This window comes from Macaca mulatta, chromosome 1, assembly GCF_049350105.2.
Source record: "Macaca mulatta isolate MMU2019108-1 chromosome 1, T2T-MMU8v2.0, whole genome shotgun sequence".
Taxonomy (NCBI): domain Eukaryota; kingdom Metazoa; phylum Chordata; class Mammalia; order Primates; family Cercopithecidae; genus Macaca; species Macaca mulatta.
In genome coordinates, this window is record NC_133406.1 from 76,665,445 (window position 1) to 76,691,595 (window position 26,151).

At 36.8% G+C, this 26,151-nt stretch overlaps 1 long non-coding RNA gene across 1 annotated transcript; it reads right to left on the minus strand.

Moving 5' to 3' along the window:
* Positions 1-261: 261 nt before the first annotated feature.
* Positions 262-6,002, minus strand: LOC114680573 (uncharacterized). Its single transcript, XR_003732773.2, has 5 exons — positions 5,981-6,002; positions 5,766-5,792; positions 3,642-3,687; positions 2,748-2,831; positions 262-520 (listed from the first exon to the last, which is right to left on the minus strand). It is a non-coding gene; the product is annotated as an uncharacterized LOC114680573 (long non-coding RNA).
* Between the last annotated feature and the right edge of the window lie 20,149 nt (positions 6,003-26,151).

The window sequence follows — 26,151 nt, forward strand, 5'->3', positions numbered from 1 at the left end:
GGTTAAGTGTGCTTCCTGCATAAAAAACTAAAACAGTCAATTCGGAGAGTATACTTATAACCAAAATGCAAGGAATATTATTTTAATGCATTATTAATATATATGTTCTTTAGTCTTGAGAGAATTACTTGCCTTCTGTGAGCTTTAGTGTCTGTCATTTTCCATCTTTGAAATGAAATGAAAGAATCTTGTAGATCCTTTGACTTGGACTCTCTGCTACCCACTTACTAAGTACAACTGGCAGACTACTGAGGCAAAGAGTTGACAGCAGATTTCAAATATCAAGTGTAATGTAGACACATGCAAAATAATACATCTGTTTATTTACCTTTACAAATCAAACCACTGCATTTTCAAGTGAGTAAGGATAGAGAGAGGACTGGAGTATTGCATTAGTAGATGTTTCACCACATGGAAGGAGTGAACAAAACTACTTTTCTTAACCTCTCTGTTCTTGTGATTCAGATAGTGTTTCTTATCTAATATTTGTTAGTGGGAATCTAGCCATAAGTAAAAGAGGCTGCAGAGAAGAAAAGAAATATGTTTTTATCAATCATATGGACTTGAGAGGAATTTTCTCCGTGACCTCTTGAGAAATTCTATGAGAATGTATTATAAATTTCTTTTTTAGATGGTAACCCATATGGCAATCTGAAGCCTTGGTGTGACCATATTCAATGTGAGAAAATACCTTCTGTGAAAGAGTTATTGCTGTTAGTTCCATGAGTTACAGACACTGTGGTAGAATTATACAAGAAAAATGATAATAAAATTACTGTTGAATAAATGAATGGGAGCTAAATTTGGCAGAGCACTTACTATGTGTCAGGCTCTATTATAAGCACTTAGTAAGCATTGGTTTATTTAATCCTCATTATACTTTTACTGAAATAAATACTATTATTAACCTCATCTTACTGTTAAGGACAAGGGCACAGATAAGTTAGGCAACTTGCTGAATATCACACACTAGTTAGAACCAGAATTTTAACTAAGGCAGTGTGGCTCCGAGTTTTCATCTTCAGTATCGAAGAAGACTAAGTGGCCTAAATTAAGCAAAGTGACCTCTTCAGACCCTCTAACTACATGGAAAAACTATTTGTCATTTTTTTTTTCCCTGAAAGACCAGAAATTAAGCAACTGTTAGCACAGAACTATCTTACTGTCTTTCTATACATTTCTTTAAGCATACAACACTGGTTGTTTTGTTGAAATTTCCTGCTGCCTTATTTTTCAGTGAATGGGATCCTTTTGGTAGGGCCTGGTTCTGCAATGTCAAATTGTGTGAGCTGAAATTCCTCAAAGAGAACAGAAATCATGTCATCATTGTCAAATACGGTGATACCAATTTGAGTCACTGGAAGTAGAATATTAAGCTAAACAATTCTGTTTTTTCTTTCTTCTCAACAACAACAAAAAGTCCCTGTATTCCAAATAGAATTTGACAGGTGATAGACTATAGTGGAAAAGAGTGAAAGAACAATCAGAATGATTATAACCCTTAAGCATACAATCTAAACTCTGCTAGCTTCTCTACCTTAACTTAGTAAAAGACACTGGGGCTTGCTTTTTATAATGAAGTAATTATTAAGTATTCATGAAGCAAACAAGTATAATATTTAAGTGGACTGCAATTCAACTTGTTTAAATGTTCCTACATGAAATACTTATCTTCATCAAAACGATAATGTTACCCCAAATGGCAAAATACTAATAGTGAATAAATGTGGAAAGCAAGTAATTTCGTCCAATATGAGGCATGAAAAATGCCACATATTCCTTGGATAAAATGAAAGAGTGATATCTCACTATTTTCTTTAATGTAACAGCTTTTTCGTTAATATAACTAAATATAATGAGGTTCAGACACCATTCACTAGTACTATTGTATAAAACTTGAATAATCTCCATCAAGAAATGTGTTCATGTTTGAATTATTTTGTGTCAGATGCACGCATTTCTTTCTATACAGCTGTATATATATCTTTAACCAACGTTGGCTGGAAGGCAAAATTCTATTTGTTTTATAAAGCTGCCTGTCTATCACATCTTATAATAATCAACATTTACTTATTAATTATCTAACATAGACCAGACATGGAATTCGGTATTCGGGATACAGGGATAAACATGAAATATGGCTTATGCCTTAATTTGGCATTTTATTTGTTGTTCTGTGATTCTGTAGAGAGAAGTATAAAAAGAAGTATAATCTTCATTATTCTTCTGTCTGAATACCCAGATAAAAAACATAATCATAGTTTTCAAACTGACTTTCACAAAGCCTATTTCTTCACAATAGCCAGAATCAATATGTGGATTTTTCACTTGATATTTTGTCTAAACAAGAATTCTGGGCTGGGTGCGTTGGCTCACGTCTGTAATTCCAGTACTTTGGGAGGCCAAGGCAGGCGCATCACGAGGTCAGAAGATCGAGACCAGCCTGGCCAACGTGGTGAAATCTTGTCTCTACTAAAAATACAAAAAAAATTAGCCCGGTGCAGTGGCAGGTGCCTGTAATCCTAGCTGCTCAGGAGGCTGAGATAGGAGAATTGCTTGAACCCAGGAAGTGGAGGTTGCAGGGAGCTGAGATCACACCACTGCTCTCCAATCTGGGTGACAGAAGAAGACTCCGTCTCGGGGAAAAAAAAAAAAAGGAATTCTGGAAAAATTAGATCAAACATAAAGAAATATAAATTATTCAGTGATGTCATATTTTCAATCAAGGTTTAACATAATGAGTGTACCACGCAGGATGGTAAAGATCTAGCAGTAACTGAGCGCCTAGAGCCTTCTGCTATGGCTCTTCTGCTTTCACCTATCCTTTAAAACTGCAGCAAGAAGAAAATGGGATTTCTGGTCAGTGAGAACTGGGCGTGAGTTCTGACTTCTTCACTTTCTAGATGTGAAACCATGGTTAACTCACCTTACCTCTTTGAGACCTAGCTTTCTACTATGTAAAAATCAGGTTAATTATACACCCATAATAAAGTTATACAATGTGAATAAGATAATTTATTTTGAAACACTTCACAAAAGATGTGATGTTATATTAGACAATCCATATTTTTGGTTGAATCTTAAAGCACATGATGGAAATAGATTTCACTTATTTTACTAAATACATGTGTTAGTTATCTATTGCTGTGTAACAAAAACTGCCTTAAAACTTTGGAATTCAGGAGTTGCTTAGCTGGTTGGATGTGGCTCAGGGTCTCTCAAAAAGATGTAGTTAAGATATTGGCCATGAACACATCGTTGGCCGACACATACCATCATATGGAAACTTTGAGGTCTCCCAGGAGCACTTCCTGATAATTTAGGGATCCCTTACAGAAAGGTTTCTGAGACTCTTGAAACACCCATTAAATTTTGCTGCTGTAGGATAACCATATTGCTACAAAATGCAAATCCTCTTCTTCAGCTGGTTTCTCACACCAGTAGGTTCTCTTCGTATTCCCAAGTTTTGCCCCGGTGCTCAATAAATCTGGCTCAATAGTTTCTTATAGTTCTCAAGAACCCTGACTTATGATTCAGAGAAATTTTATCTTCTGGCACAGACCAGGTTAAATGTCTTCTAAATGCAGAATATTTTCATAACCAACAGCAACTGAAAGGCCACCCAACGCTTCTTTACTGACCTCAATGTTGTATAGAAATGCAGAAGCTGTACTCCACTTTTCAAGCCTCAAAAATGAGGTTAATATAGGATTACTGAGTGTCTTCTCCAAGGAAGGCCATATGAATGACATACAATGAATCAGGCACAAGCCCTGGACATTATGACATCCAGGCTAGTTGAGGAGACAGATTACTTCAATGTAATATGATATGTCTTTGACAGAGTGAGGAACAAATTGCTGCAGAGGAAAAAATTAGGGGCATGCAGCCCTCCTGAAAGACCTTCTGGAAGAGACAGTATTTGAGCTGAGTATTGAGATCTAGGTTATGTAGATCTTATCTAGATATCTAGGTTAAAGGATGTAGTCAGGTAAAGGAAACAACATGAGGAGGAATGAAAGAGAATGGAATGTCCAGGGATTTATAAACAGTTCAGAGTCACCAGAAGTTTATGGGATGATTCCCTGGGTAACAGACTGAGGCAGGGGTTCACCTCTGAGGCAGAGGTTTATTGAGTGGAGCTCTGGGAAAATCACCTGTGAGACAGCAAGGATTTAGGATTGAATGAGGGAAAAGTGAGACACAGTTGCAGCAGAGGCCTTGGCCAAGCTTAAGGGGCTCTCTGCAGCTGGAATGGTCCTACAGAGTCAGCATCCCAAATTGATGCAAATGATCCAGGCCTTTGTATTCTTGCCTTGACAAGTAAGTGAATTCAGGCTGTCCTAAGCCAGGGAGGGTAAACCCTGGTTGAGACTGCATGCTATGACTGAGGGATTCCCAGAAAGGAATTCATCTGAGATTTACCAGAAGCCAGTACTCCAAGCAGCTGAGAGAATGAATGCTCAGGCTTAAGGGGTGTGGGGCACAGGGTTTGCAGCTACCAAAGCATCTATTACACCAAAATATAGAGTAAAGGCAGAAAGTGGCAAGAGAGGAGGATGAAGATAATGGCAAGATTGAAGTCCTGGCTAATCTTGGATGACATTCTAGGTATTTTTTACTTAATTGTGTAAGCCAGTGGTTCACAAACATTTCCATCTCAAAATCTCTTTACAAACTTAAAAAGTATTAAGAACCCTAAAGAGCTTTTGTTTATATGAGTCACAACTATTATTTCATAATGCTATAATTTAAACCTGAGAAATATGCATTTTAAAGAAACATTTATTAACTTATTTTTAAAATAATAAATTATATACAAACAGAGATAAAATACTTCTCGGAAAAATAACTGTATGTCCTCCAAAACAAGAAAAGTTTAGGAAGGAGTGTTATTATTTTGCATTGTTACAAATGTCTCTAAGATATCTGCTTACTGGAAGACACCTGGATTTTCATATCTGCTTTGACTATATCTCACTTCGTGAAGCTTTGAATAAACTCCACTGAGAACCACTGCTATAGACAATACTGAGTCTCTGAAGGATTTTAATAAGCATGCACTAAAATCTGAATTGCTACTATGATTGTAGTATAGAGAACATATCTGGAGGCACAAAGTCTATTTCAGAGATGAGAGATTATGGAGGCTTGAACTAAGAGCACAGTATGGAGATGTGTGGATGTCTGAAGTATTTTTTGAGGGGAAATGAACAGAATTTGGTAACTGGATATGAGTTGTAAGAATCCAGAATGACTCATGTTTTCCCACTTGAATATTTGAATGAATAAAGATTTTCCATTATCTGAAAATGAGAACATCAAGACTAAAGGTTCATTTGAATTCAACTGATACTTTGGGATTGGATTCAACTATTGTCTTGGGTAGAGCTCCCCGGAAGCAAAGCCTAAGACAGACGTTCTGTTTATGTGATTTATTAGGGGAGTGGTCTCAAGAGAAGGAGGGTAAGGGAAAAAGAAATGGAAGGGGAGAGAAGCCAAACACCTAGTTTCAAGTGGTGACTTGCTACAGTCTGACCCCCTAGGAGCTCTGGAGCACAAGCTGTACCGCAGAGCTGGTCATACTTTGAGTTAGAGGGGCTAGACTTCTGCACCCCATGTCAGTCAAAGATTGGCCAAAGTCTGGGGAATGCAGCCTTCTGGGCCAAGCACATTCTCTTTAGTTGAGGGCAGTTAGGCAGAAAAGAGTGTGACTCTGAGTTGCTTTTAGCTGTAAGAAAGAAAATAATATCTTTTTTACTTACCCACCATTAGGTTCATGACTGAGACTTCTACAACAAAATATAGATTAACAAGATAAAAGTGTGGCAGATTTATTTAATATAAGCTTAATATAAGTTTTACGTGACATGACAGCTTTCAGAAATGAAGACCCAGGGAAAACTATATGTTTATGCTTAGGTTTGATGAAGAATAGATAGTCCTGTAAAGGTATAATTTAACAAAAAGGAGGTATGACCTAGTATCAGTAAACTGGGGAGAACTTAGAAAAGACTTTCTCCAGATTCTTCTTGGCCAGTCTTTGTAAATCCTTCCCTCTGTGTATTGAGCAGGACACCTGTCACAGGAGGGTCTTTAAGAGAGAAGGTCAGAGGTAACTTTCTGTTTCCGCAGTTTTCTCAGTTTCCTCCAGCTTAAAATACGCAGTATGCTAATGTGCCCTATCTTCGGTAGGATTCTAGACACCTCATCAGAGCTAACTGGGTAGCTGTCAAATGCATACACTAGCTGATAAAGGATAATAGAGTACAATAGCATCCCTGACAACTGTGGAATCTTAATCTGGAACCATTCCTTAAACCAGAAAAATGAAACAGCATCATCAGTGTCTCAAATTGTCAAATGACTGAGAGGAAAAACCTCAACTCAGGAAAGATCACGGAAGGCTGGTCACAAACCAAGCCAGATGTTGACTTTCTTAAGACCAGCGAATAGAGACAGGAGTTTCTTTTTTACTTAGAGAAACCAGAGAGTTTCACAGTAGTGTAACAACACAAGAGGTAAGAGTTGTCTTTCAGAAATACAAAGCCAGACCCATTGCTCTCTGAAGGAGCCACATATTTCTTAGAAGATCCAACCTTGGCTACTCTTCCACTTTCCACTTAGTATCCACAGCTACCAGATATGCTACCTCACACTTGTAACCCAGATGTCATAGGTCTCAGGCTGTGTACTCAGTCTTTGCCTTGTGCCTTAAGACTGAACTTTGATGCATTCCTAAAATAAATTTAACTCCACAATGAGAAATAAAATGTTTAATCAAATTTAATGGGGAATTATTGAAGAGAGGTGCATGTACATTACACAGGAGAAGCCTATCTAGCACCTACTGGCCATCTCTGTGCTCCCCCCATTATCCATTAATGTTCTTCTCCTAGTCTCAGCTCCCCACTTCTCTCCTTTCCCCTGGGAATTCTCGTCTATGCAGCCTCTGGCCACTCTGGATCCATTCTGCCTCCTGCCTCTCAGCCACACAGAATGCCCATTCTTCTGTGGCAGCATTTATCTCCCTCCAGTTTTCTCCAGTGTGAATCCCTACACACATCACTTAACTTAGTAAGCAATAAATCTTCCCTAGTCTCCATCCGCCTTGAATAAAAGAAGAAAATGGTAAGTAGCTAACTGTTGTTTCCCTTCGTATCTGAAATATCATCCAGGCACCCAGCACTTTAATCTCTCAAAGTCATCCCTGAGGGTTGTAATCAGCTTCTTCCAAACTCTGTTAATGTTGTTATTCTGACCTCCTATAAATACAAATGTTCTTAATGACATCTAGAATGGTCAATCCTTTCTACAAGGTTTTCAATTTACTTGGCTTAGATCTATCAGAGGAATCACTACCTATGGCAGCTATGATCTTACAAAATGTATCTTTTAAATGATGAAACTTGAAAGTTAAAATTATTCCTTGATCTGTTGGCTTTAGAATGCACATTGTGTTAGCAGGCATGAAAACAACATTCATATCCTTGTACATCTTCATGTGAGATCTTAGGTCACTAGGCACAATGTCAATGAGAAGTAATATATTGAAAGGAATCTTTTTTTCTGAATAGTAGGTCTCAAGAACAGGCTTAAAATATTCAGTAAACTATGCTGTAGACTGATAAGCTGTCGTCAAGGCTTTGTTATTACTTTTACAGATCACAGGAAGAATAAATTTAGCATAATTCTTAAGGACTCTTGAATTTTTAGAATGCTAAATGAGCATTAGCTTCAACTTAAAGTCACCAGCTGCATTAAAGTCAGCCTGTCCTTTGAAGGTTTGAAGCCAGGCATTAACGTCTCTTCTGCTAGGAAAGTCCTATATGTCATCTTCTTTCAATAGAAGGCTGTTTTGCTGACATTGAAAATCTGTTGTTTAGTGTATCCACCTTCATCTTAGTCAAATTGTCTGGATAACTTGCTGCAGCTTCTGTGTCAGCACTTGCTGCTTTTATGTTACAGAGATGGCATTTTCCTTAAGCCTCAAGAACCAACCTCTGCTTGCTTCCAACTTTTCTTCTGAAGCTCCCTCACCTCTCTCAGCCCTCATAGAATTGAATAGAGTGAAGGACTCGCTCTGGATTAGGTTTTGGCTTAATGGCTGGCTGATATTCTATCTGGACCACCAAAACTTTTCCCAATATCAGCAATCAGGCTATTTTTACTTTCTTATCATTCTTGTGTTCACTGGACCCTTCAAGGGCTTTTACTTTGTGTTCACAACTTAGCTAGTTGGTTTGGTGCAAGAGGCCTAACTTTTAGATGATGTTGGCTTTCAACATGCCTTCCTTGCTAAGCATAAACAATTCTAGCTTTTGATTTAATGTGAGAGATGTTCAACTATTTCTTTCATATGAACACTTAGAAGTTGTTTAGGGTTATTAGTCGGCCTAATTTCAATGCTGTTGTGTCTTAGAGAATAGGAAGACCCAAGGAGAGGAAGAGAGACAGGGGAACAGCTGGTCAGTGGAGCAGTCAGAACACTCACAGCATTTATTGATTAAGTTTGCTTCATCTGTGCCCAATCTTATGTGGGCACAGTTCATGGTGCCCCCAAACAACTACAATAGTAATATCAAAAATCGTTTATCATAGATAACCATAATAGATACAATAATAATAAAAATTTGAGATATTGTAAGAATTACCATAATGTGACACAGAGACAAAAAGTGAGCCCATGCTATTGGAAAAATGGCACTGATAGATTTGCTCAATTCACGGTTGCTACAAACCTTCAATTTGTGAAAAAACAACATCTACAAAACAGAACAAAGTGAAGTACAGTAAAATGAGGTGTACCTGTACACACAAAATTTTCCATAAAAATTTAAAATTGTATCCATTGACTTCCTTTCAGGGGGTTAATGCACCACAGTTCTAGAACCATTTAATTAGGAGCTTTACTTGAAGATTGAGCAGACAACATATCTATCCAATTTTTAAACTGTAAAGGAAACCAGGGGCCCACCAAAATGCTCAACACTGTCTACTACATAGACTCAACTATCCAGGGGAATATTCAAAATCAGGTTATAAGTTAACCAGTGTTCCAAAAGGAAGAAGAATGGACAGTGAGGAATACTAGAGTTCATTCTACCAGAGTTATTCTTACCTTAATCTTTTTTCTTTTTTAACCAGGTGAGCACATAAGTGGGAGTAATTGTGTATCCTATTTTGATTTATGCCTCCTAGAATTGACACTCTACATTTTTCTTTCCAGAATAGTGATAACTAGCTGAGTGCATAGAAAGACCCAATCCTCTTAAACCAGATTGATTTTCATTGCCTTCATTCACTTTTCCTTCTGTGCTTTGATGTCCTACTGACTGTTCAGCCAGAATGCTAAATCACAGCTATGCATATACACACATGAGGGACTTCTAGACAAGAGGCTTTAATGACCACTGTGTGCCCAGATAATTTGGACCCATGATTAAAATCAGACATTTTAAAAGTTATTTTCAATCTGAAGCCGTGTGCTTACCTTTCACCCCTCCTCATCAATGCAGAGCCACAGTTTGCAAAGGATCCTATTTCTTTGATTTTATTTTGTGGTTTCAAAGGTAGGAAAGAATTCCACCTAGTTTGAAATTACAGCTAACTACAGGTAAAGAATGTTACTATGTGTGCCTTGGTCCACTGGAGCCAAGGATAATATAAGGAGCTAGCCCAAGACATTAAAATGTCTACACCAATTGTGGTCATTGTGTCGGGGTTCAGGACTCATTAGGAGCAATGTTTGTTGATGGATCTTTGTGTGTGGGCTTGTGTCCCAAGTGAGGGCCATCAAGCCAGTGAATGAGTTGGCACTGCCAAAAGGTTTGCACGCAGGCTCTGAATCTGAGATCATATTCTGAAACTGAGTTTTAAACTTACTAGAGCAACTGCCTCCACTTATTGTCAGTTCATGACACTTCAGAGAGGAGAAAGGCTTGGGTGGTGCTGGTGAGTAGGGAACAGAAGTAAAACATTCCCCTGTGCCTGTGAATCCATGAATCTGAAGATCCTGATGTGATGTCCCTGGTTCTGAGGAGTCTGTGGTTTGTAAAAAGCAGTTTGTGATCCATGAATTGTTCAGGAAATCATCTGAAGTAGCCACAACCAACTTTTGTAAAACTCAAAATAAATAGATTAGGAAAAAAGTGTATCATAAGTAGTCAGAGTAGAAATGTTCTATAAAACACTTATTTCAACTATGTTTATATTCATCATTGTATGTGTTTGATTGTAATGCAAAATTAATTTTTTTATTATGGGCTGATGGTCAAAAAAGTTTGAAAGCCGAAGTTTAGGTGGTCCTGCAGCCCAACGAGAAGCGTAATGCCTCTTCTCTGCATCTTATGGTCCTTTCTGGTGTAAGTAGGAGATTAAAGTCACTCATTCTGCAGTGATATTGGTTCTTTTAAAGGAAGTTACTCCTGAATTAAATAAATTCAAATGAACATCTATGCCTCTTTTTCTCCTTATTTCCCTGAAACTACTGTTGCTTAAAACCCCGTCTTCACACCAGAAGCCCAATCTGCCTGCTCCAAGAATTCTCTTCCTCCCTCCCTCTTTCCTTCCCCTCTTTCCTTCCCACCTTTCTTCCTTGCTCCCTTTCACTGTTGGAAGACTGGAATGAGTATTTTCAGAGTCAGGAAGGTTTCATAGCCAAGGCAAACTGTGGTTGGAAGCTGAAATTGTAGCAAATAAGCAATTAAGGTGGATACAATGTCCCCATACACCTTCCACAAATATTCCCATCCTGGGGCAGGCCCTCATCACTTCACACCTTGGTTATTGCCATGGCTTCCAGCTTGCTCGTGACTCCAGTCCTTCCTCACACTACTCCATCCTGCCCACGTATGCCAAATTAATACTTCCAAATATATTGTTTTCATTATGTAATTTTTCTGCTCAAAATAACCTAAGGCCACTATCCCCTACGGGTCAAATTTGAACTCCACACCATGCCGTGCTGGACTCTCAATAATCTTGCTTCGACCTATCTGACCACATGTATCTCTGGGTGCTTCTCAACTTGAAGCCAGCTCATGCCTCCTCAGACTCCTGATATGCTGCTCAGTACTCTTCATCTATTCTTCATATCTCAACTTACACAGATTCCTCCTCAAGCTGAACACATGTAAAATTACCTGCATCATTTATTTGAAATTTCCCACAGATCCTCATCACTGTTATTTTACTGTTTCATATTAATGTATCTGTTTTTTCAAGTTATTCAAAGGCAAGTTCATCAAAGGCAAGTTCATCAATGCATGCCCCTTGATATGGTTTGGATCTGTGTCCCCACCCAAATTGCACTTTGAATTGTATTAATCCCCACATGTCATGGGAAGTACCCAATGAGAAGTAATTGAATCGGTGGGTGGGGTGGCGGGGTGGGTTTTCCTGTGCTGTTCTCCTGACAATGAATAAGTCTAATTAGACTGATGGTTTTATAAAGGCGTGTTCCCCTGAACAAGCTCTCTGGCCTGCCACCATGTAAGACATGCCTTCGCTCTCCCTTAGCCTTCCACCATGATTGTGAGGCCTCCTAAGCCATGTGGAACTGTGAGTCCACTAAACCTCTTTTCTTTATAAATTACCCAATCTTGGGTGTGTCTTTATTAGCAGCATGAGAATGTATTAATACACCCCTCCTGCCTCTCAGGGTGCCAATATTTACCTATTGAAACAATAGCTAATACTTGCTAAGCATTACCAAAAGCTGTGTTAAAAGTGCATTATTTAATTTCATTTTTAAACATGTATTATTTTATACCTTCTGTACAGATGATGGAATGGAGGAAAGAGAAGTAAAAGAGAGCCATCAAATCAGACAAAAGCTATCTGTCTCTTTGGAGAGACAAGCTCTGGGCTCATCCACTGCATTACATTCCTAGAGCTTGTAGAAGAGTGGTTATTAAATATTTTCAAGGCTGCAGACCCCTTCAAGAATTGATAAAAGCTATAGAACTTCTTTCCACAAAAATGCATGTATTGCACACTGAATGTCTGCATGCAGTTCCTGGGGGGAGGACCCCTGAGGCCTGTCTATGGGTCTGCAGTGTCCATGAGCCCATGTCAGGAATTCTGCAACACACCTTATGTGATTTTAAAATACTCAAATGAAAGTTTTCTCCAATGTCCTCCAGAAGCAAATTCCATTAAACAAGCAAATTTGTATAATATTACCCTAGAAATTGGGGAGTTGGTGTAATGCGAATGGGAGATATGAGCGTGTGTGTGTGTGGTGTGTGTGTGTGTGCTTGTGTGTGCCTTCACATCTTATCTATAAACACATGCTAAGAAATCATCTTTAGTTTCAGCCTTATTCCTATAATAAAAATGTCAAGTCTTATGAAGTGGATAGATTCATAGGAGGATTATTATAACCCCCATTCAATCAACGAAGAAGCTAAAGTCAGAAAAGGTATTTGAGCTACCTAAGGTTACACAGCTGACTCAGTTTTCTGCCTCTTCACTGGACCTCATTGAAAATCAATGTTCTCTGTAGAGGAACCAGTACTACTAAAGGCAGGCTATTGAACGGAGGCTAAGTTGAAAGCAAAGAAATTGGAAATTCATGTTAAAAACCATTAACAGTAAGTAGCAATAATAGTACCTTAACAATGATTCCAGATGCCTGGCCTTCATACTTTCACCTGCAGGTGATGTTGGTCAATATCTGCAACCCATACGGGATAACAAAAGTGCCTTTTGAGAAGGTATAATGACTGTTATGATACCTGTACATGCTAAGTAAGTCCATAAATGTCAATGTGTCTCTTAACGTAAACTAGGCTTTCAAGTAAAAAAAATCAACTGTTTTATTCCACGTTTGCATTCTGGTGTAATATGCATATTTAAAAAATCAGAGAAAAAGATGAATATTAGCAGCAGTTTACTTATAGCTCATTTCTGGACTTTCAAAGTCTCTGTTTCCAGAACCCCTTACATTTTCTGCCCCATGAATTCTTAATGAGTTCCAGTTGAAAGTGCTACAGTTCCCCATTCAGGCTACTAAAGGAAAAAAAAGAGAGAGAAATAAAAAAAATAAAAATAAAAAGTGTATTTTCCCCAACTACTAGGACTTCTAGTGGTATAACTTACCCCCTTTTCCTCCCTCTTGGCAAATGTTGGCAAATATGTTTGCAGTTGGACAGGCCTGCTATGTTTTTAAATCCTTTTAATCCTCTTTATAGTAACAGAAACATTTGAGGCTGATCTTTGAAGACTCTGTAGAGTGCAGAACACCTGCAGCTTAGTGCTTTGTGTTAACAAACACCCAGTGTGAGCTTAACACAATTGGGCAGGCGCAGAGCTAGCCCCAGAATCTTCCTGGAGTAATGAGGGTCTCTCTTCCCCTCTGACCTTGCCTTCCCCAACTTAAACCTGCTCTGGTAAATGGCACTCTTGCCCTCTGACCCTCCCCAAATGGCTCAATGAATCATATAAGGGCTCATAAAAATGATTTGCCTATACGTCAGGCAGTAGAAAAAACTGAGTTGATTCCAGATTGAGAATCATTCAAATCACTAACAAATGCTCAGTCACTCAAATCACTAACTCAAATCACTAACAAACCCTCCTTCCCTCTCTATTCAGTGGCTAGAAAAGTTGATTAGCAAAGATTAAAGCCAATGTTGATGATCATCTCCCAACCAAGTAGAAAAAACAGGACTTTATCCCCTCTCCTCTTTAATTTTTTCCTTAACTAATGAGATGAAACTAACATTGTTCACAACCTCTTTGATATCAACTGAGATCTGTTCATGCATTAGTAGATGTTTATCTCTCTTAGAGTAGAAATCATATTTGCTCTTTGCCATTTGTATTTCGGTTCCCTTACATTAGTTGCTCCACTAGTAATCTCTAAGTGGGTTAAAAATAATCCCACTGGATTGAAGTTGAGTAACTTTCAAACTAACTCTACACTGAAAAATTTTTAGCTAAAGCATACATATATGAATTACTCTTGGTGATCAAAAAGATTCACTATAGTATTTTTAGATAGAAAAACACTCTATTGTGTTAAATATATTTGACGAATAAATACATGCAAAGGTTTTGGAAAAATACCCAGTGGAAATGTGAGAAACAACTTGGAGTGTTGTCAGGCTATTCCACTCATTAGTTGAAAACAAAAAGACATACATGTTATTGAGATCAGTGGGGGAATTCAAGCATACACAGTGTGTCAGGTCACCTGGAAATAGGAAAAAAAAAAAGGATATTCTTCTTTTATTTTTTTCTCGGCCTAATTATGGTGCTTGGATTGCCATTAGTCCAGTCTGGTTTCTGGGGCTCAGCCCAAGCCTGGGCATGAACACTGAATGTTTGTCCTTACAAATTCAACATAAATGATACATCTTTCTAAAATTTATTCTTCATTCCCTCCACTAAAAAAGAAAAGTCTCTCTTTTCTTTGAATTACTTCCATGTCTTCTACTAACCTTTACAAGTCACCACCGAGTGCATCTGCTACAGCTCACTGATGCTGGGTTTAAGTTCCAGAGCATTTTTCAAAGTGAATTATTGAATATTTTTAAAATATGCATTTTGACAAGCTTGAGCAAGCAGCTTTCCCCATGCATTCAGACCTGTTTTTTCTCTGATGGTTGGTTAATTTGCCAATTCAACAAAAAGGAGCTAAGAGAAACAGAATATGACAAACACATTCATGCTCAACCTAGTGCTTCTGGAATCATAATATTGCTACTCTGGTGCTGCTTGTGCATATAAAATGCAAATGTTTTAATTCTAAGATATATTGCCATTTTCAATTTATTCCTTAACCTAATAAAGGGCAAGTTTTGTATGAATACTGAAAATCACTGGGCAATTCCTGAATTCAGTTAAAATATTTATTTTCTTATAGCTCTATGTTTCAGTATCTTTATAACCAGGAAGATAAAATAATTGATTTTCTTTTTCTTCATTTTTCCTTCTCATGACTACCTGCTTCCTTGGGTGATGAGTGGGATGAGCAATGTGATAAATTAACAATATTTGACAGGAAACCAGCATTTTAAGTGTAGACTACTTAATATACCTAACTCTGTGAACTTTAGTAAGTTATGTAAATGTTTATTCTAAATTTCTGCATCTACAAAAGTATGGGATTGAATGAGATTTTATCTGAAATATTACTATGGCCTAGAGTCCTATTATCTGATAAAATTAAATTTGATTGAAACAAGATGAAAATAACATATTACCACTATGAGTCTGAATACAATAGAGATCACAGATATAAAACTTATTTAGTTATCCATGTATATATGTATACGTATATTTATACCTATATTTACAAAATTGAAGTTGTTTACTTTTATTAATATGATCCCACAAGATAATAAGTAATTTTTAAAAATAGAGGAGACATCATCTAGAAATAGGAAGAGCAATAGAAAGCATACTTAGATTCATTGAATAAAAAAAAGTCTGAGGACCAAACGGGAGGCTTCTGATTTTATCTATTAAAGACAAAACTAAAATGATAAATACTGGACTCAGAGCTAGCATAGGACAATAGAAAAGCTTTCCCTAAGTTAATTCTGGTAAACGTGCTAGGCAGATGAAGGAGTTAACACTGCACTTTGGAGTTAACTACTTGCACATTCTTAATACAGAGCACATGCAAGTAGAAATAGAGAATTATAATACAAATAGCCACACAACTTCCTACCACTTTATCCTGATAAACACCTGGAATTTCTTAGATACTTGCTCTGATGGACATTTCACCTATCACATGACGGTAAAAGTAGTCAGAAATGATATATTCCTGAATGACTTCAGTTTGTAACAATAGTCAAAATGTCCTTTAAAGTTATATCCAGAGCAAAAAACAATCATAAAGGAGACAATAATAGGGGCATATACTATAATATTAAGCACTAAATAAAAAGTCACAATTTATTTATTCTACTTTTGTTCAATTCTTTAATAAGGAGAATAATCTGCCAATTGAGAAGACATCTATATTACTGTGACTAAAAGAATGTAGATGAGAAAAGAACTTCCTCTACCAGATATTCTTCTCTCAGTATAAACTGGTATAATAAACAGATCAAGGTATGAAAGAAATAGATTATACTAAGTGCAATATATACATATAGATAGACAGATTATACTAACTGCAAAAATTTATAGAAGTATATATATTATCTGTTTTTGTGCATGTATATAAGTACATATATATATTTTGCACTTAGTATAACCTATTTCTTTTATAGCTTGATCTATTTAGACATAGTATATATAATACTATAATATGTATTTTATACATAATATATACTATACTACATTATGTACTTATATAATAGTATAATATACTATATATGCTATAATATATACTATTATATATTACATGATAGTATATATTATATTTATAAATACACTACATATACTTATAAATTATATATTATATACAATATGATATATAATTATATATTTATAAAAACATTTTAAATTTGTATGTTATATAATTTATAATGTATTAGATAATATAATTTTATAATATTTAATATGTATTTATATATAATTATATATATCATTACATGTAATAATATATATGTTCACACACACTCCTATATGTGTATATAGGAGCCGTTACACACAAATAGAATTTGGGGATGGACATTGATTTTATATGTAATGCATAAACACACACACACACATGCACACACATTCACACTGGGAGGCCAAGCCCTTGGGTATGTTTCCTGGAAAGACTTATAGAGGCTACCCTGACTGAATCCTGCAGGAGACATCTGATTATAGTAGCGGTTACACCTCAGAATTATTAGTTAAAAGAGAGTTGGAGTGTTTCTACCTAGTGTACCCAACAGTCACTGGTTAAGGGCTGCCCTCAGGAAACCATTGATTCCCAGAAAGGCTCTCCATGAGCATAGGCAACGTGGCTCTAACCATCTGAGGCAGCCCTCCAGAAAAAAAAAAAAAAAAAAATGGTTGCTGGATGAGAATGGGAAAGCACCCTTGTGGTCAGTGGGTAGGAAAATGGAAATGGATTTGAAGGAACGTGAGCCAAGCCCTGAAGCTGCTGCTACACTCCCTCAGAGGAGATTTGCCCTCACATGTGCCTGGGCTCTCTTTCTTCAGATTTTCACCAGCTATTGGAAAACTATTTAGACAGCAGATCTCAACTCTGAATGACTCAAAGGAGGTAGGAATAGCTAAGTTAGATCAAGACTGGAAAGCGTTTTTGAATCATACATTCAAATTAACAGAATAAAATTTGATGGGGATACAATAAAGCCCTCCCACTTAGCCTCCAAAAATCATCTGGATAGGTGTGACATGAGGAAGAGGGGGATTAACAACAATTTATATGGAAAAGACGAGGCCTTGTGGTTAACACAAGTTCAATATGAGTCAATTATGCCATAGCTCGATAGTACGCTGGACCTCACACAGAGAGACAGTTAAAGAACTAAAGCAGCCTAACACAGACCAGGAAAGAATTAGGAGAGAAAGACTATGAAAGGGGATACTATTTATTTCATATTACTCTAAAGGGGAAAACTAAATAAGAGTAGAAAGCACAGGAAGGCAGATTCTGGCTCAGGGTAAGGAAGAACTTTCTGATCATTAGTGCCAGACACATGCTTTTTTAAAGAAATGCTTGGAGTTGTCTGACTTGAGGCTGGATGAAATTCTCCAGAGATGCTGTGGAGGGGATTTTTGTTTAGAATACAGAAGAGAGGGAGTTTGGAGTGTGGACTCTGCATCCCCACTCAACTTAATCATTCCATGGTTCTGTAAATTTGTTTGGAAATTTTGAATGAAATGGCTGTCATATAAGCAGGGAACAACCAGAAGCACAAAGAGAAACACCCAGGAGCCTGGAGAGTCTACCAGTGGATCTTTAAGTCACTGAATTATTGAAATTGGCAGTACATGTTGAGCATCATTCAAAATTCCTGCTCAACTGTCAGTGTTTGGAAGGTAATGGGAAAGATTTGCTAACCCTGGACATACCTTTGCTTATGTCCATGCAAAGAAAGCCAGGAGGAAAAAAAATCTTGGAAAATTTTCTTACAGGGAAAAAGGGGAAATTTGGACAAGTAAGGGGAAAGGAAACACAATGATGGGAAACGAGAAACGCGGTGCATCCACTCACCTTTGCTCTCCCCTATTTCCTACTCATTGTTGTTTTGGATGCATTGACTTTCTTCTCCTCTGGGTCGGATCAACGGCTGACCACATCTGTTTAATTGGAAGTATACGTCATCTTGGTTTTGGAATATAGGCAAATATGCACTTAGTTTTTCTCCAAGCCAGAAGGTTGCTCAATGTTTAAGGCTTGTGCCGGTGGAAAGCCAGGAAACAGGGAACAATGGTGTCAGGATAGAGAGCTGTGCAATAGAGAAGATTAGATTGTTGTCATCCTACATGCCTGTGGGCCATTTCTGTGACCTTTTCAAAAGAGGATCATCCTACCCATAAAGCAGGAAGTCACACAAATTATGATGCTATCTTTTTACTTTATCTAGAAAACCTCTTTCTTCTAAGATCTCAAAGTACTTTGACTGATTAACAAATTAATATTTACAAATTCCCTAAGGAGATTGCCACAACTATTATCTTCATTTTACGTACGAAAAAATCCCGAGATTAGTGAAGGAGTAGAAAGAACAAATGGAAGAATCTAAAGAGGAGGATGGAAGTGTCTTTGAACCCAGTTCAAATGCTATGTAGCAATCATCCAGATTTCCCCGAACACAATTTTTATTAGAACTGATGATCCCTAAACAAATAGGTTAGAGGCCTTAGGAAATAACCTAAGGTCACCTGGAGAGATTTTTGGAATGACAGAATAATTACATTGTATCCATTTGATTTGACAAGGAAACTTGTAAAACTTGCTACAATATAAACTTCAAACACTGTAGCCTCTTAAACAAAGGACATGTAGAATTGGACTGATTATTCTCACTTTTGGGGATAAATTTCCTACCCTAGTTAGGTATGTATTTAGGTCCAAGGTATTTACAAACATCACTGAGCTGCTATGGCTGTTTTTTATCATCCATATTTAAACACACACACACATACACAAACACATATACACACACAGTAGAAGAAGAAACTATTTAATGCATACGCTATATCTTAATAACGATAAAAGATGTAATCCCAAAATTCTTCAGATTGCTTTTGGAAGAAAACCATAAAGATGTAATGATCAGTTGGTGAGCACAGTGGCTCACACCTGTAATCACAGGAAGGCCAAGGTGGACAGATCACTTGAGCTCAGCAGTTTGAGACCAGCCTATTTTATTTCATTTCATTTCATTTTGAGATAAGAGTCTGGCTCTGTCACCAAGGCTGCAATGAAGCAGTATGATCAAGGCTCACTCCATCCTCTGCCTCCTGGGCTCAAGACATCCTTCCACCTCAGGCTCCCAAGTAGCTGGGATTACAGGTGCACACCACCACACTTGGCTGATTCTTGTATTTTCTGTAGAGGTGGGATTTTGCCATGTTGCCTAGACTGGTCTTAAACTCCTGAGCTCAAGTGATTGTCCCATCTCAGCCTCCCTGGGATTACAGGTGTGAGCCACCACACCCAGCAACTGATCATTTGATCTTTATGGATTTCTTTCAAAAGCAATCTGGAGAATTTTGAGATTACATCTTTTATCATTATTAACATATAGTCTATGCATTAAATGGTTTTTTCTTTTACTTCACCTTCAGTGCCAAATTAGACAAGGAAATGATTTACACTAAATGCATTTAGAACATTCTTGCAGCAGAAAAGTGGACAGGTCTTGTGAAGATTTTATCAAAGGTTGCGGCAAATACGCATGTCCAAAGGTTTGCTCCCTGGCTCTGCATCTCTTGGTGGGTATGGTGCTTTGATGGCAAAGGAGAGCAAATGACAGACTGAATAATTTTTTCAAGCTAGGTGAGCACAATAAACATGTACTGGGCCAATGAATTTACTGTCTGCAAGGATAAGGAAATCAGAACAGATGAAAGTTTAAGAAAATTAAAAATTATTTTATTCAGTAAGGATGAACACATATGCATGGAATCCAATGTTCATTTGCCCTTTTGCTCCCCTCCATATAGAGACAGACGGAGGAAAATCCCGTATGAAAAAAATATAACCAGTCAATTACCTTTCTGATTATGAACTGGAACAAAATCTGGAGCCGAACTATGAAAATAAAACAAAGCCCACAATAAAAAGAATGGATGATAGAAACTCCTGAGAGTTTACTATTTGTCTTTTTAGAGGTGTTAAAAAATAGCCACAGCACTTCAAACAGTGATGTTTGTAAATACCTTGGACCTAATATATTGTAGGGGTCATTTGCACTTAATAAGCTGCAAGCTCCTTTCACAACTATAATAAAGCTCTCTGATCTTTAACGATTGTGAATAAAATGTACATAGAGACAGAGAGACTGCAAACCAAAGCAAAGAACTTTTGAATCCAAGACTGAGAAATCGTAGATATACACTACTGGACACTAAGAGAAGCAATTAATTCTCATCCAAAGCTCAGGTGAAAAATCTGTAAACATTTGTCATCAATTCCTAATTAGCAGGCATTTACTGAATGTTGACTATGCTTTGAGTGCTGTGTGTAACTGTAGCTCTCAAACTTTATAGCTAATTGGAAACCACCTGGAAAATTCATTAGAAATTCAAATTCCCAATTCCCATCTTTGAAAATTCTGATTAGTAGGTCTGGGAACCAATATATTTGCATGTAAATCAAACACTCTAGGTTGTACAGATATTGTCTTGATTAAATGCTTTTTTTTTTTTTTTTCAACATTTGTTTTGGATTCCAGGGGTACATGTGCAGGTTTGTTGCTCAAATTCTTTATTTTTCAACATTTATTTTAGATTCCAGGGGTACATGTGCAGGTTTGTTGCTTGGGTATATTGTGTGATGCTGAGGTTTGGGTCATAAACAATCTCATCACCCAGCACTGAGCATATTACTCAGTAGTTAGCTTTTCAACATTTTACCCCTACCATCCCTCTAGTAGTTCCCAGTTGCTATTGTTCCACTCTTTATGTCCATGAATACCCAATGTTTAGCTCTCACTTACAAGTGAGAATATGTGGTATTTGGTTTTCTGTTCTTGCATTAATTCACTTAGGATAATGGCCTCCAGCTGCATCCACGTTGCTGCAAAGGACATTATTTCATTTACTTCTATGGCTGCGTAGTATTTCATAGTGTATATGCACCACATTTTCTTTATCCAATTGACCATTGATAGGCACCTAGGTTGATTCCATGTTTTTGCTATAGGGCTGTGATAAACATGCAAGTGCATGTGTCTTTTTGTCACGTGTAGAAAGAGTTTTAGTACGAGAGATTTGTTTTCCTTTGAATATATACCTAGTAATGGAATTGCTAGGTCAAATGATAGTTCTAAGTTCTTTGATAAATCTTCAAACTGCTTTCCATAATGGTTGAAATAACTTACATTACCCCCAACAGTGTATAAGCGTTACCTTTTCTCCCCAGCCTCACTGGCATCTGTCGTTTTTTGAGTAATAATTGCCATTCTGACTGGTGTGAGATGCTATCTTATTGTGGTTTTGATTTGCATTTCTCTGATAATTAGTGATATTGAGTATTTTTTCATGTGTTCATTGGCTGCTTGTATGTCTTCTTTTAAGATGTGTCTGTGCATGTCTTTGGCCCATTTTAAAATGAGGTTATATGTTTTTGGCTTGTTAAATTTTTAAGTTCCTTATAGATTCTTGATATTAGATCTTTGCTGAATGCATAGTTTGAGAATGTTTTCTCCCATTCTATAGGTTGTCTGTTTACTCTGTTGATTGTTTTGCTGTGCAGAGGCTCTTTCATTTAATTGAGTCCCACTTGTCTATTTCTGTCTTTATTGTTATTGCTTTTGAGGACTTAATCATAAATTATTTCCCAAGGCTGATATGCAGAATGGAGTTTTCTAGGTTTTCTTCTAGGAGTCTTACAATTTGATATATTCTATTTAAATGTTTAATACATCTCAAGTTAAATTTTGTCTATGTGAACGGTAGGGGTCCAGTTTCATTCTTCTGCATATGGTTAGCCAGTTTATCTCAGCACCATTTATTAAATAGAGTCCTTTCCCCCAGCTTATTTTTGTCTACTTTGTCAAAGATCAGATGGCTGTAGGTGTGTAGCTTTATTTCTGAGTTCTCTATTTTGTTCCATTTGTGTATGTGTCTGTTTTTGTACCAGCACTATGTTGTTTTGGTTACTGTAGCTTTATTGTATAGTTTGAAGTTTGGTGATGTGATGCATCTGGCTTTGTTCTTTTGGCTTAAAATTGCTTTGACTATATGGGCTCTTTTTTTGATTCCATATTAATTTTAGAATAGTTTTTTCTAATTCTGCGAAAAATGACATTGGTAATTTGATAGAAATAGTATTGAATCTGTAGATTGCTTTAGGCAGTATGGTCATTTTAACAATATTGCTTCTTCCAATTCGTGAGCATGGAATATTCGTCTGTTTCTGTTTTAAACAAATTGTATTAATAAGAATTTCTGGGTAAATGAGAAGCATAGTTTTTGAGGACTTTTAGTTATAGAATAGGTCTGCTTCTTCTATTCATCTTAGACTCAAGCTCAAGCTTGGTTTCCTTATCTTTGAAGTAGATGACAAAATTACTCTTAGAATTGCTATTAGGTCATATATGTAAGGACTAGATACACAGTCGTTGTCTAACATATGTTCTTTTGCTTATAAGCTCTTTTGCTTATTGCTCTACTAGAAAGTACATGAGGCCACATGTATATTTCCTGTCCATATGGTACTCCAGATATGTTTAGAGGAGCAAATTATATATCCCAAAGATAAAAGAATGTTATTTCAGTAATTTCAGTGAGACTGCATGAATCTAAAATGAATTCATATTCAGAATAAAATATCTTCAAGAAGCAGCCAATTAATTACATCTCTAAAACTTCCAAGTGTTAGTCACATTTGTCAAAGAAGCTACCTTTTATGTTCTTTTGGTGATAAAAAGTAGACAAAGAGCAGTAGAGAACTGCATTAAAAAAAAAAACCCTATAATTTGGAAAAACTGCAATTACTCTTGCATGAAACTAATAATTCAGTCTGCATTATTGAGGAGGTGATTCAATTTTTAAAAATTAATTTTATTGAAATAAAATTTTTCTAGAATGAAGAATTTCAGTGACTTTTGACAAATGTATGCATTAAAATAATCAACAACCTAATCAAGATATAGAACATTCCCAGCATTCAATAAATTTCCCCCATGCTCCCCTTGTAGTTAATCTAGTCATCAGAGGGATGTACTGTTCTGATTTCTATCACCATAGATTAATGTTACCTATTTAGACTTGATTTCATCTTTTTCTTTGTGGAGGTTGGTGGGGAAGGCTGGATCTCAATTTTTTATATATATTTATTTTTAAAAAATGATAAATAGAAGTTGAGTATATTTATTATATACATGATGCATTAAAATATGTATACATTGTGGAAAAGCTAAATTGAGCTGATTAATATATGCAATGACTCATATACTCATCACTTTCTCTTGTAGTGAGAACACTCAAAATCTAGGTTTTTCTATTCATTATAATGTTGGTGAAATTCATCCTCATTGTTGCAGGTATCAGCAGTTCATGCATTTTTATTGCTGTTAATATTCCATGGCATAACTATACTACCATTTGTTTATTCATTAACCTGTTGATGGGCATATAGCTTACTTTTAATTTATAATTTTTGTGAACAAAAGTTCATAGTAATTATGTGCAAGTCTTTATGTCTGTATGCATTCACCTCTGTTGGAATGAATTACTGGATTATATATTACATGTGCATTCATTTCTCTTGGAAATAAAATTCCTGAGTCATATGATACTTACATGTTTAATATTACAAGAAACTCTGTTTTTCAACGTTTTAACCAATTTATAACTCCTTCCACTTATGTACAAGAGTTCCAGTTGCTCCACAGCATAACTAGTCTTTCAAATTTTAGCCATTCTAATGAATATGTAGTATCTCAATGTGTTTTTGATCTGTGTTTTCCTAATGACTGTTGACTCAACAATGTTGAGTCATTGTTGGATGTTGAGCATCTTTTCATGTGCTTATTGACTGTATTATTGGGTGCATTATTGTGAAGCATTATTTGGGGAAATTCAGCCCCCAATATTTCACGTGGGTCCTTTTCTATTTTCCCTAAGTGTCGGCCGATCTGAGAAATAAAGGGAAAGAGTACAAAAGAGAGAAATTTTAAAGCTGGGTGTCCAGGGGAGACATCACATGTCAGCAGGTTCCATGATGCCCCACAAGCCACAAAACCAGCAAGTTTTTATTCATGATTTTCAAAAGGGGAGGGAGCATACAAATAGGCTGTGGGTCACAGAAATTACATGCTTCACAAGGTAATATCACAAGGCAAATGGAGGCAGGGCGAGATCACAGGACCAGGACGAAATAAAATTGCTGATGAAGTTTCGGGCACACATTGTCATTGATAACATCTTATCAGGAGACAGGGTTTGAGAGCAGACAACTGGTCTGACCAAAATTTATTAGGTGAGAATTTCCTTGTCCTAATAGGCCTGGGAGTGCTACAGGAGACTGGGTCTTATTTTATCACTTATCTGCAACCATAAAAGACAGACGTTCCCAAATCAGCCATTTCAGAGGCCTCCCCTTAGGAATGTATTCTCTTTCTCAGGATGTTGCTTGCCAAGAAAAAGAACTCAGCAATATTTCTTCTGTTTGCTTTTGAAAGAAGAGAAATATGGCTCTGTTCCGCCCAGCTACAGGCAGCCAGACTTTAGGGTTATCTCCCTTGTTCCCTGAAAATCGCTGTTATCCTGTTCTTAAGATGCCCAGATTTCATATGGCTCATATACACATGCTCTACAAACAATCTGTGCAGTTAATGCAATCATCACAGGGTACTGAGGCGACATTCATCCTCGGCTTATGAAGATGATGAGATTAAGAGATTAAAGTAAAGACAGGCATAGGAAATCACAAGAGTATGGTTGGGGAAGTGATAAGTGTCCATGAAATCTTCACAATTTATGTTCAGAGACTGCAGTAAAGACAGGCGTAAGATATTATAAGAGTATTAATTTGGGGAACTAATAAATGTCCATGAAATCCTCACAATTTATGTTCTTCTGCCATGGCTTCAGCCAGTCCCTCCATTCAGGATCCCTGACTTCCCGCAACAAACCATTCACTCAAACATTTATCCCATACTTAAATAGAGGTGGTTGCCTTCTTATTCTTGAGTCTTTATTGCATGCTGGGTAGAAGTCTATTAACAGATATATAGAGAGTAAATATTTTCTTACAATCTGTGGTTTGCTTTTTTTATTTTCTTAACTGTCTTTTGAAAAGCAAAATTTTAATCATAATAAAGTCAAATTTTTAAATTTTTGTTTATATAGTTTTTGCTCCTTTTTTGTTCCTATTTAAGAAAACTGTGCCTATCCCAAGGACATGAAAAAATGTGTGTGTGCATGTGTGTGTGTGTGTGTGTGTGTGTGTGTGTATAATTGGCTTACATACTTATGGAGGCTAACAAGTTTCAAGATGTGCAATTGGCAAGCTGGACACCCAGGAGAGCTGATGGTATAGCTCCCATCTGAGTCTGAGGGCCAGAGAACAAGAAGAGCTAATGGTGTAAGTCCTAGTCTGAGTCTGTCTAAAGGAAGGAGAATACCAGTTTCTCGGCTGAAAGACAGTTACAGAGAGCAAATTCTCCCTTAATTAGCCTTTTAGTGGATGAGGCCCACCCATACTGGGGAGGGCAATCTATTCAGTCTGCTGATTCCAATGTTAATCTCATCCAGAAACACACTCATAGGCACACACAGAATAATGCTTAATCAGATATCTGGGAACCAAATGGCTCAGCCAAGTTGACACAAAATCATTACACTATTTTTTTTCTTATATTGTTAAGTAGAAATGCAGACTCATTTTTTTTAGGTACATGACCAGTACCATTTGTTGAATTATGACCCAAATAATTCAGATTGTAAATTGATCTTGTATCTTGGGATCAATTTTTATGCTTTTAATTTTGTTTCATTGAACCTTTATCTGTTTTTCAATGCACCATTGTTTTGATTGCTAGTTTTGTA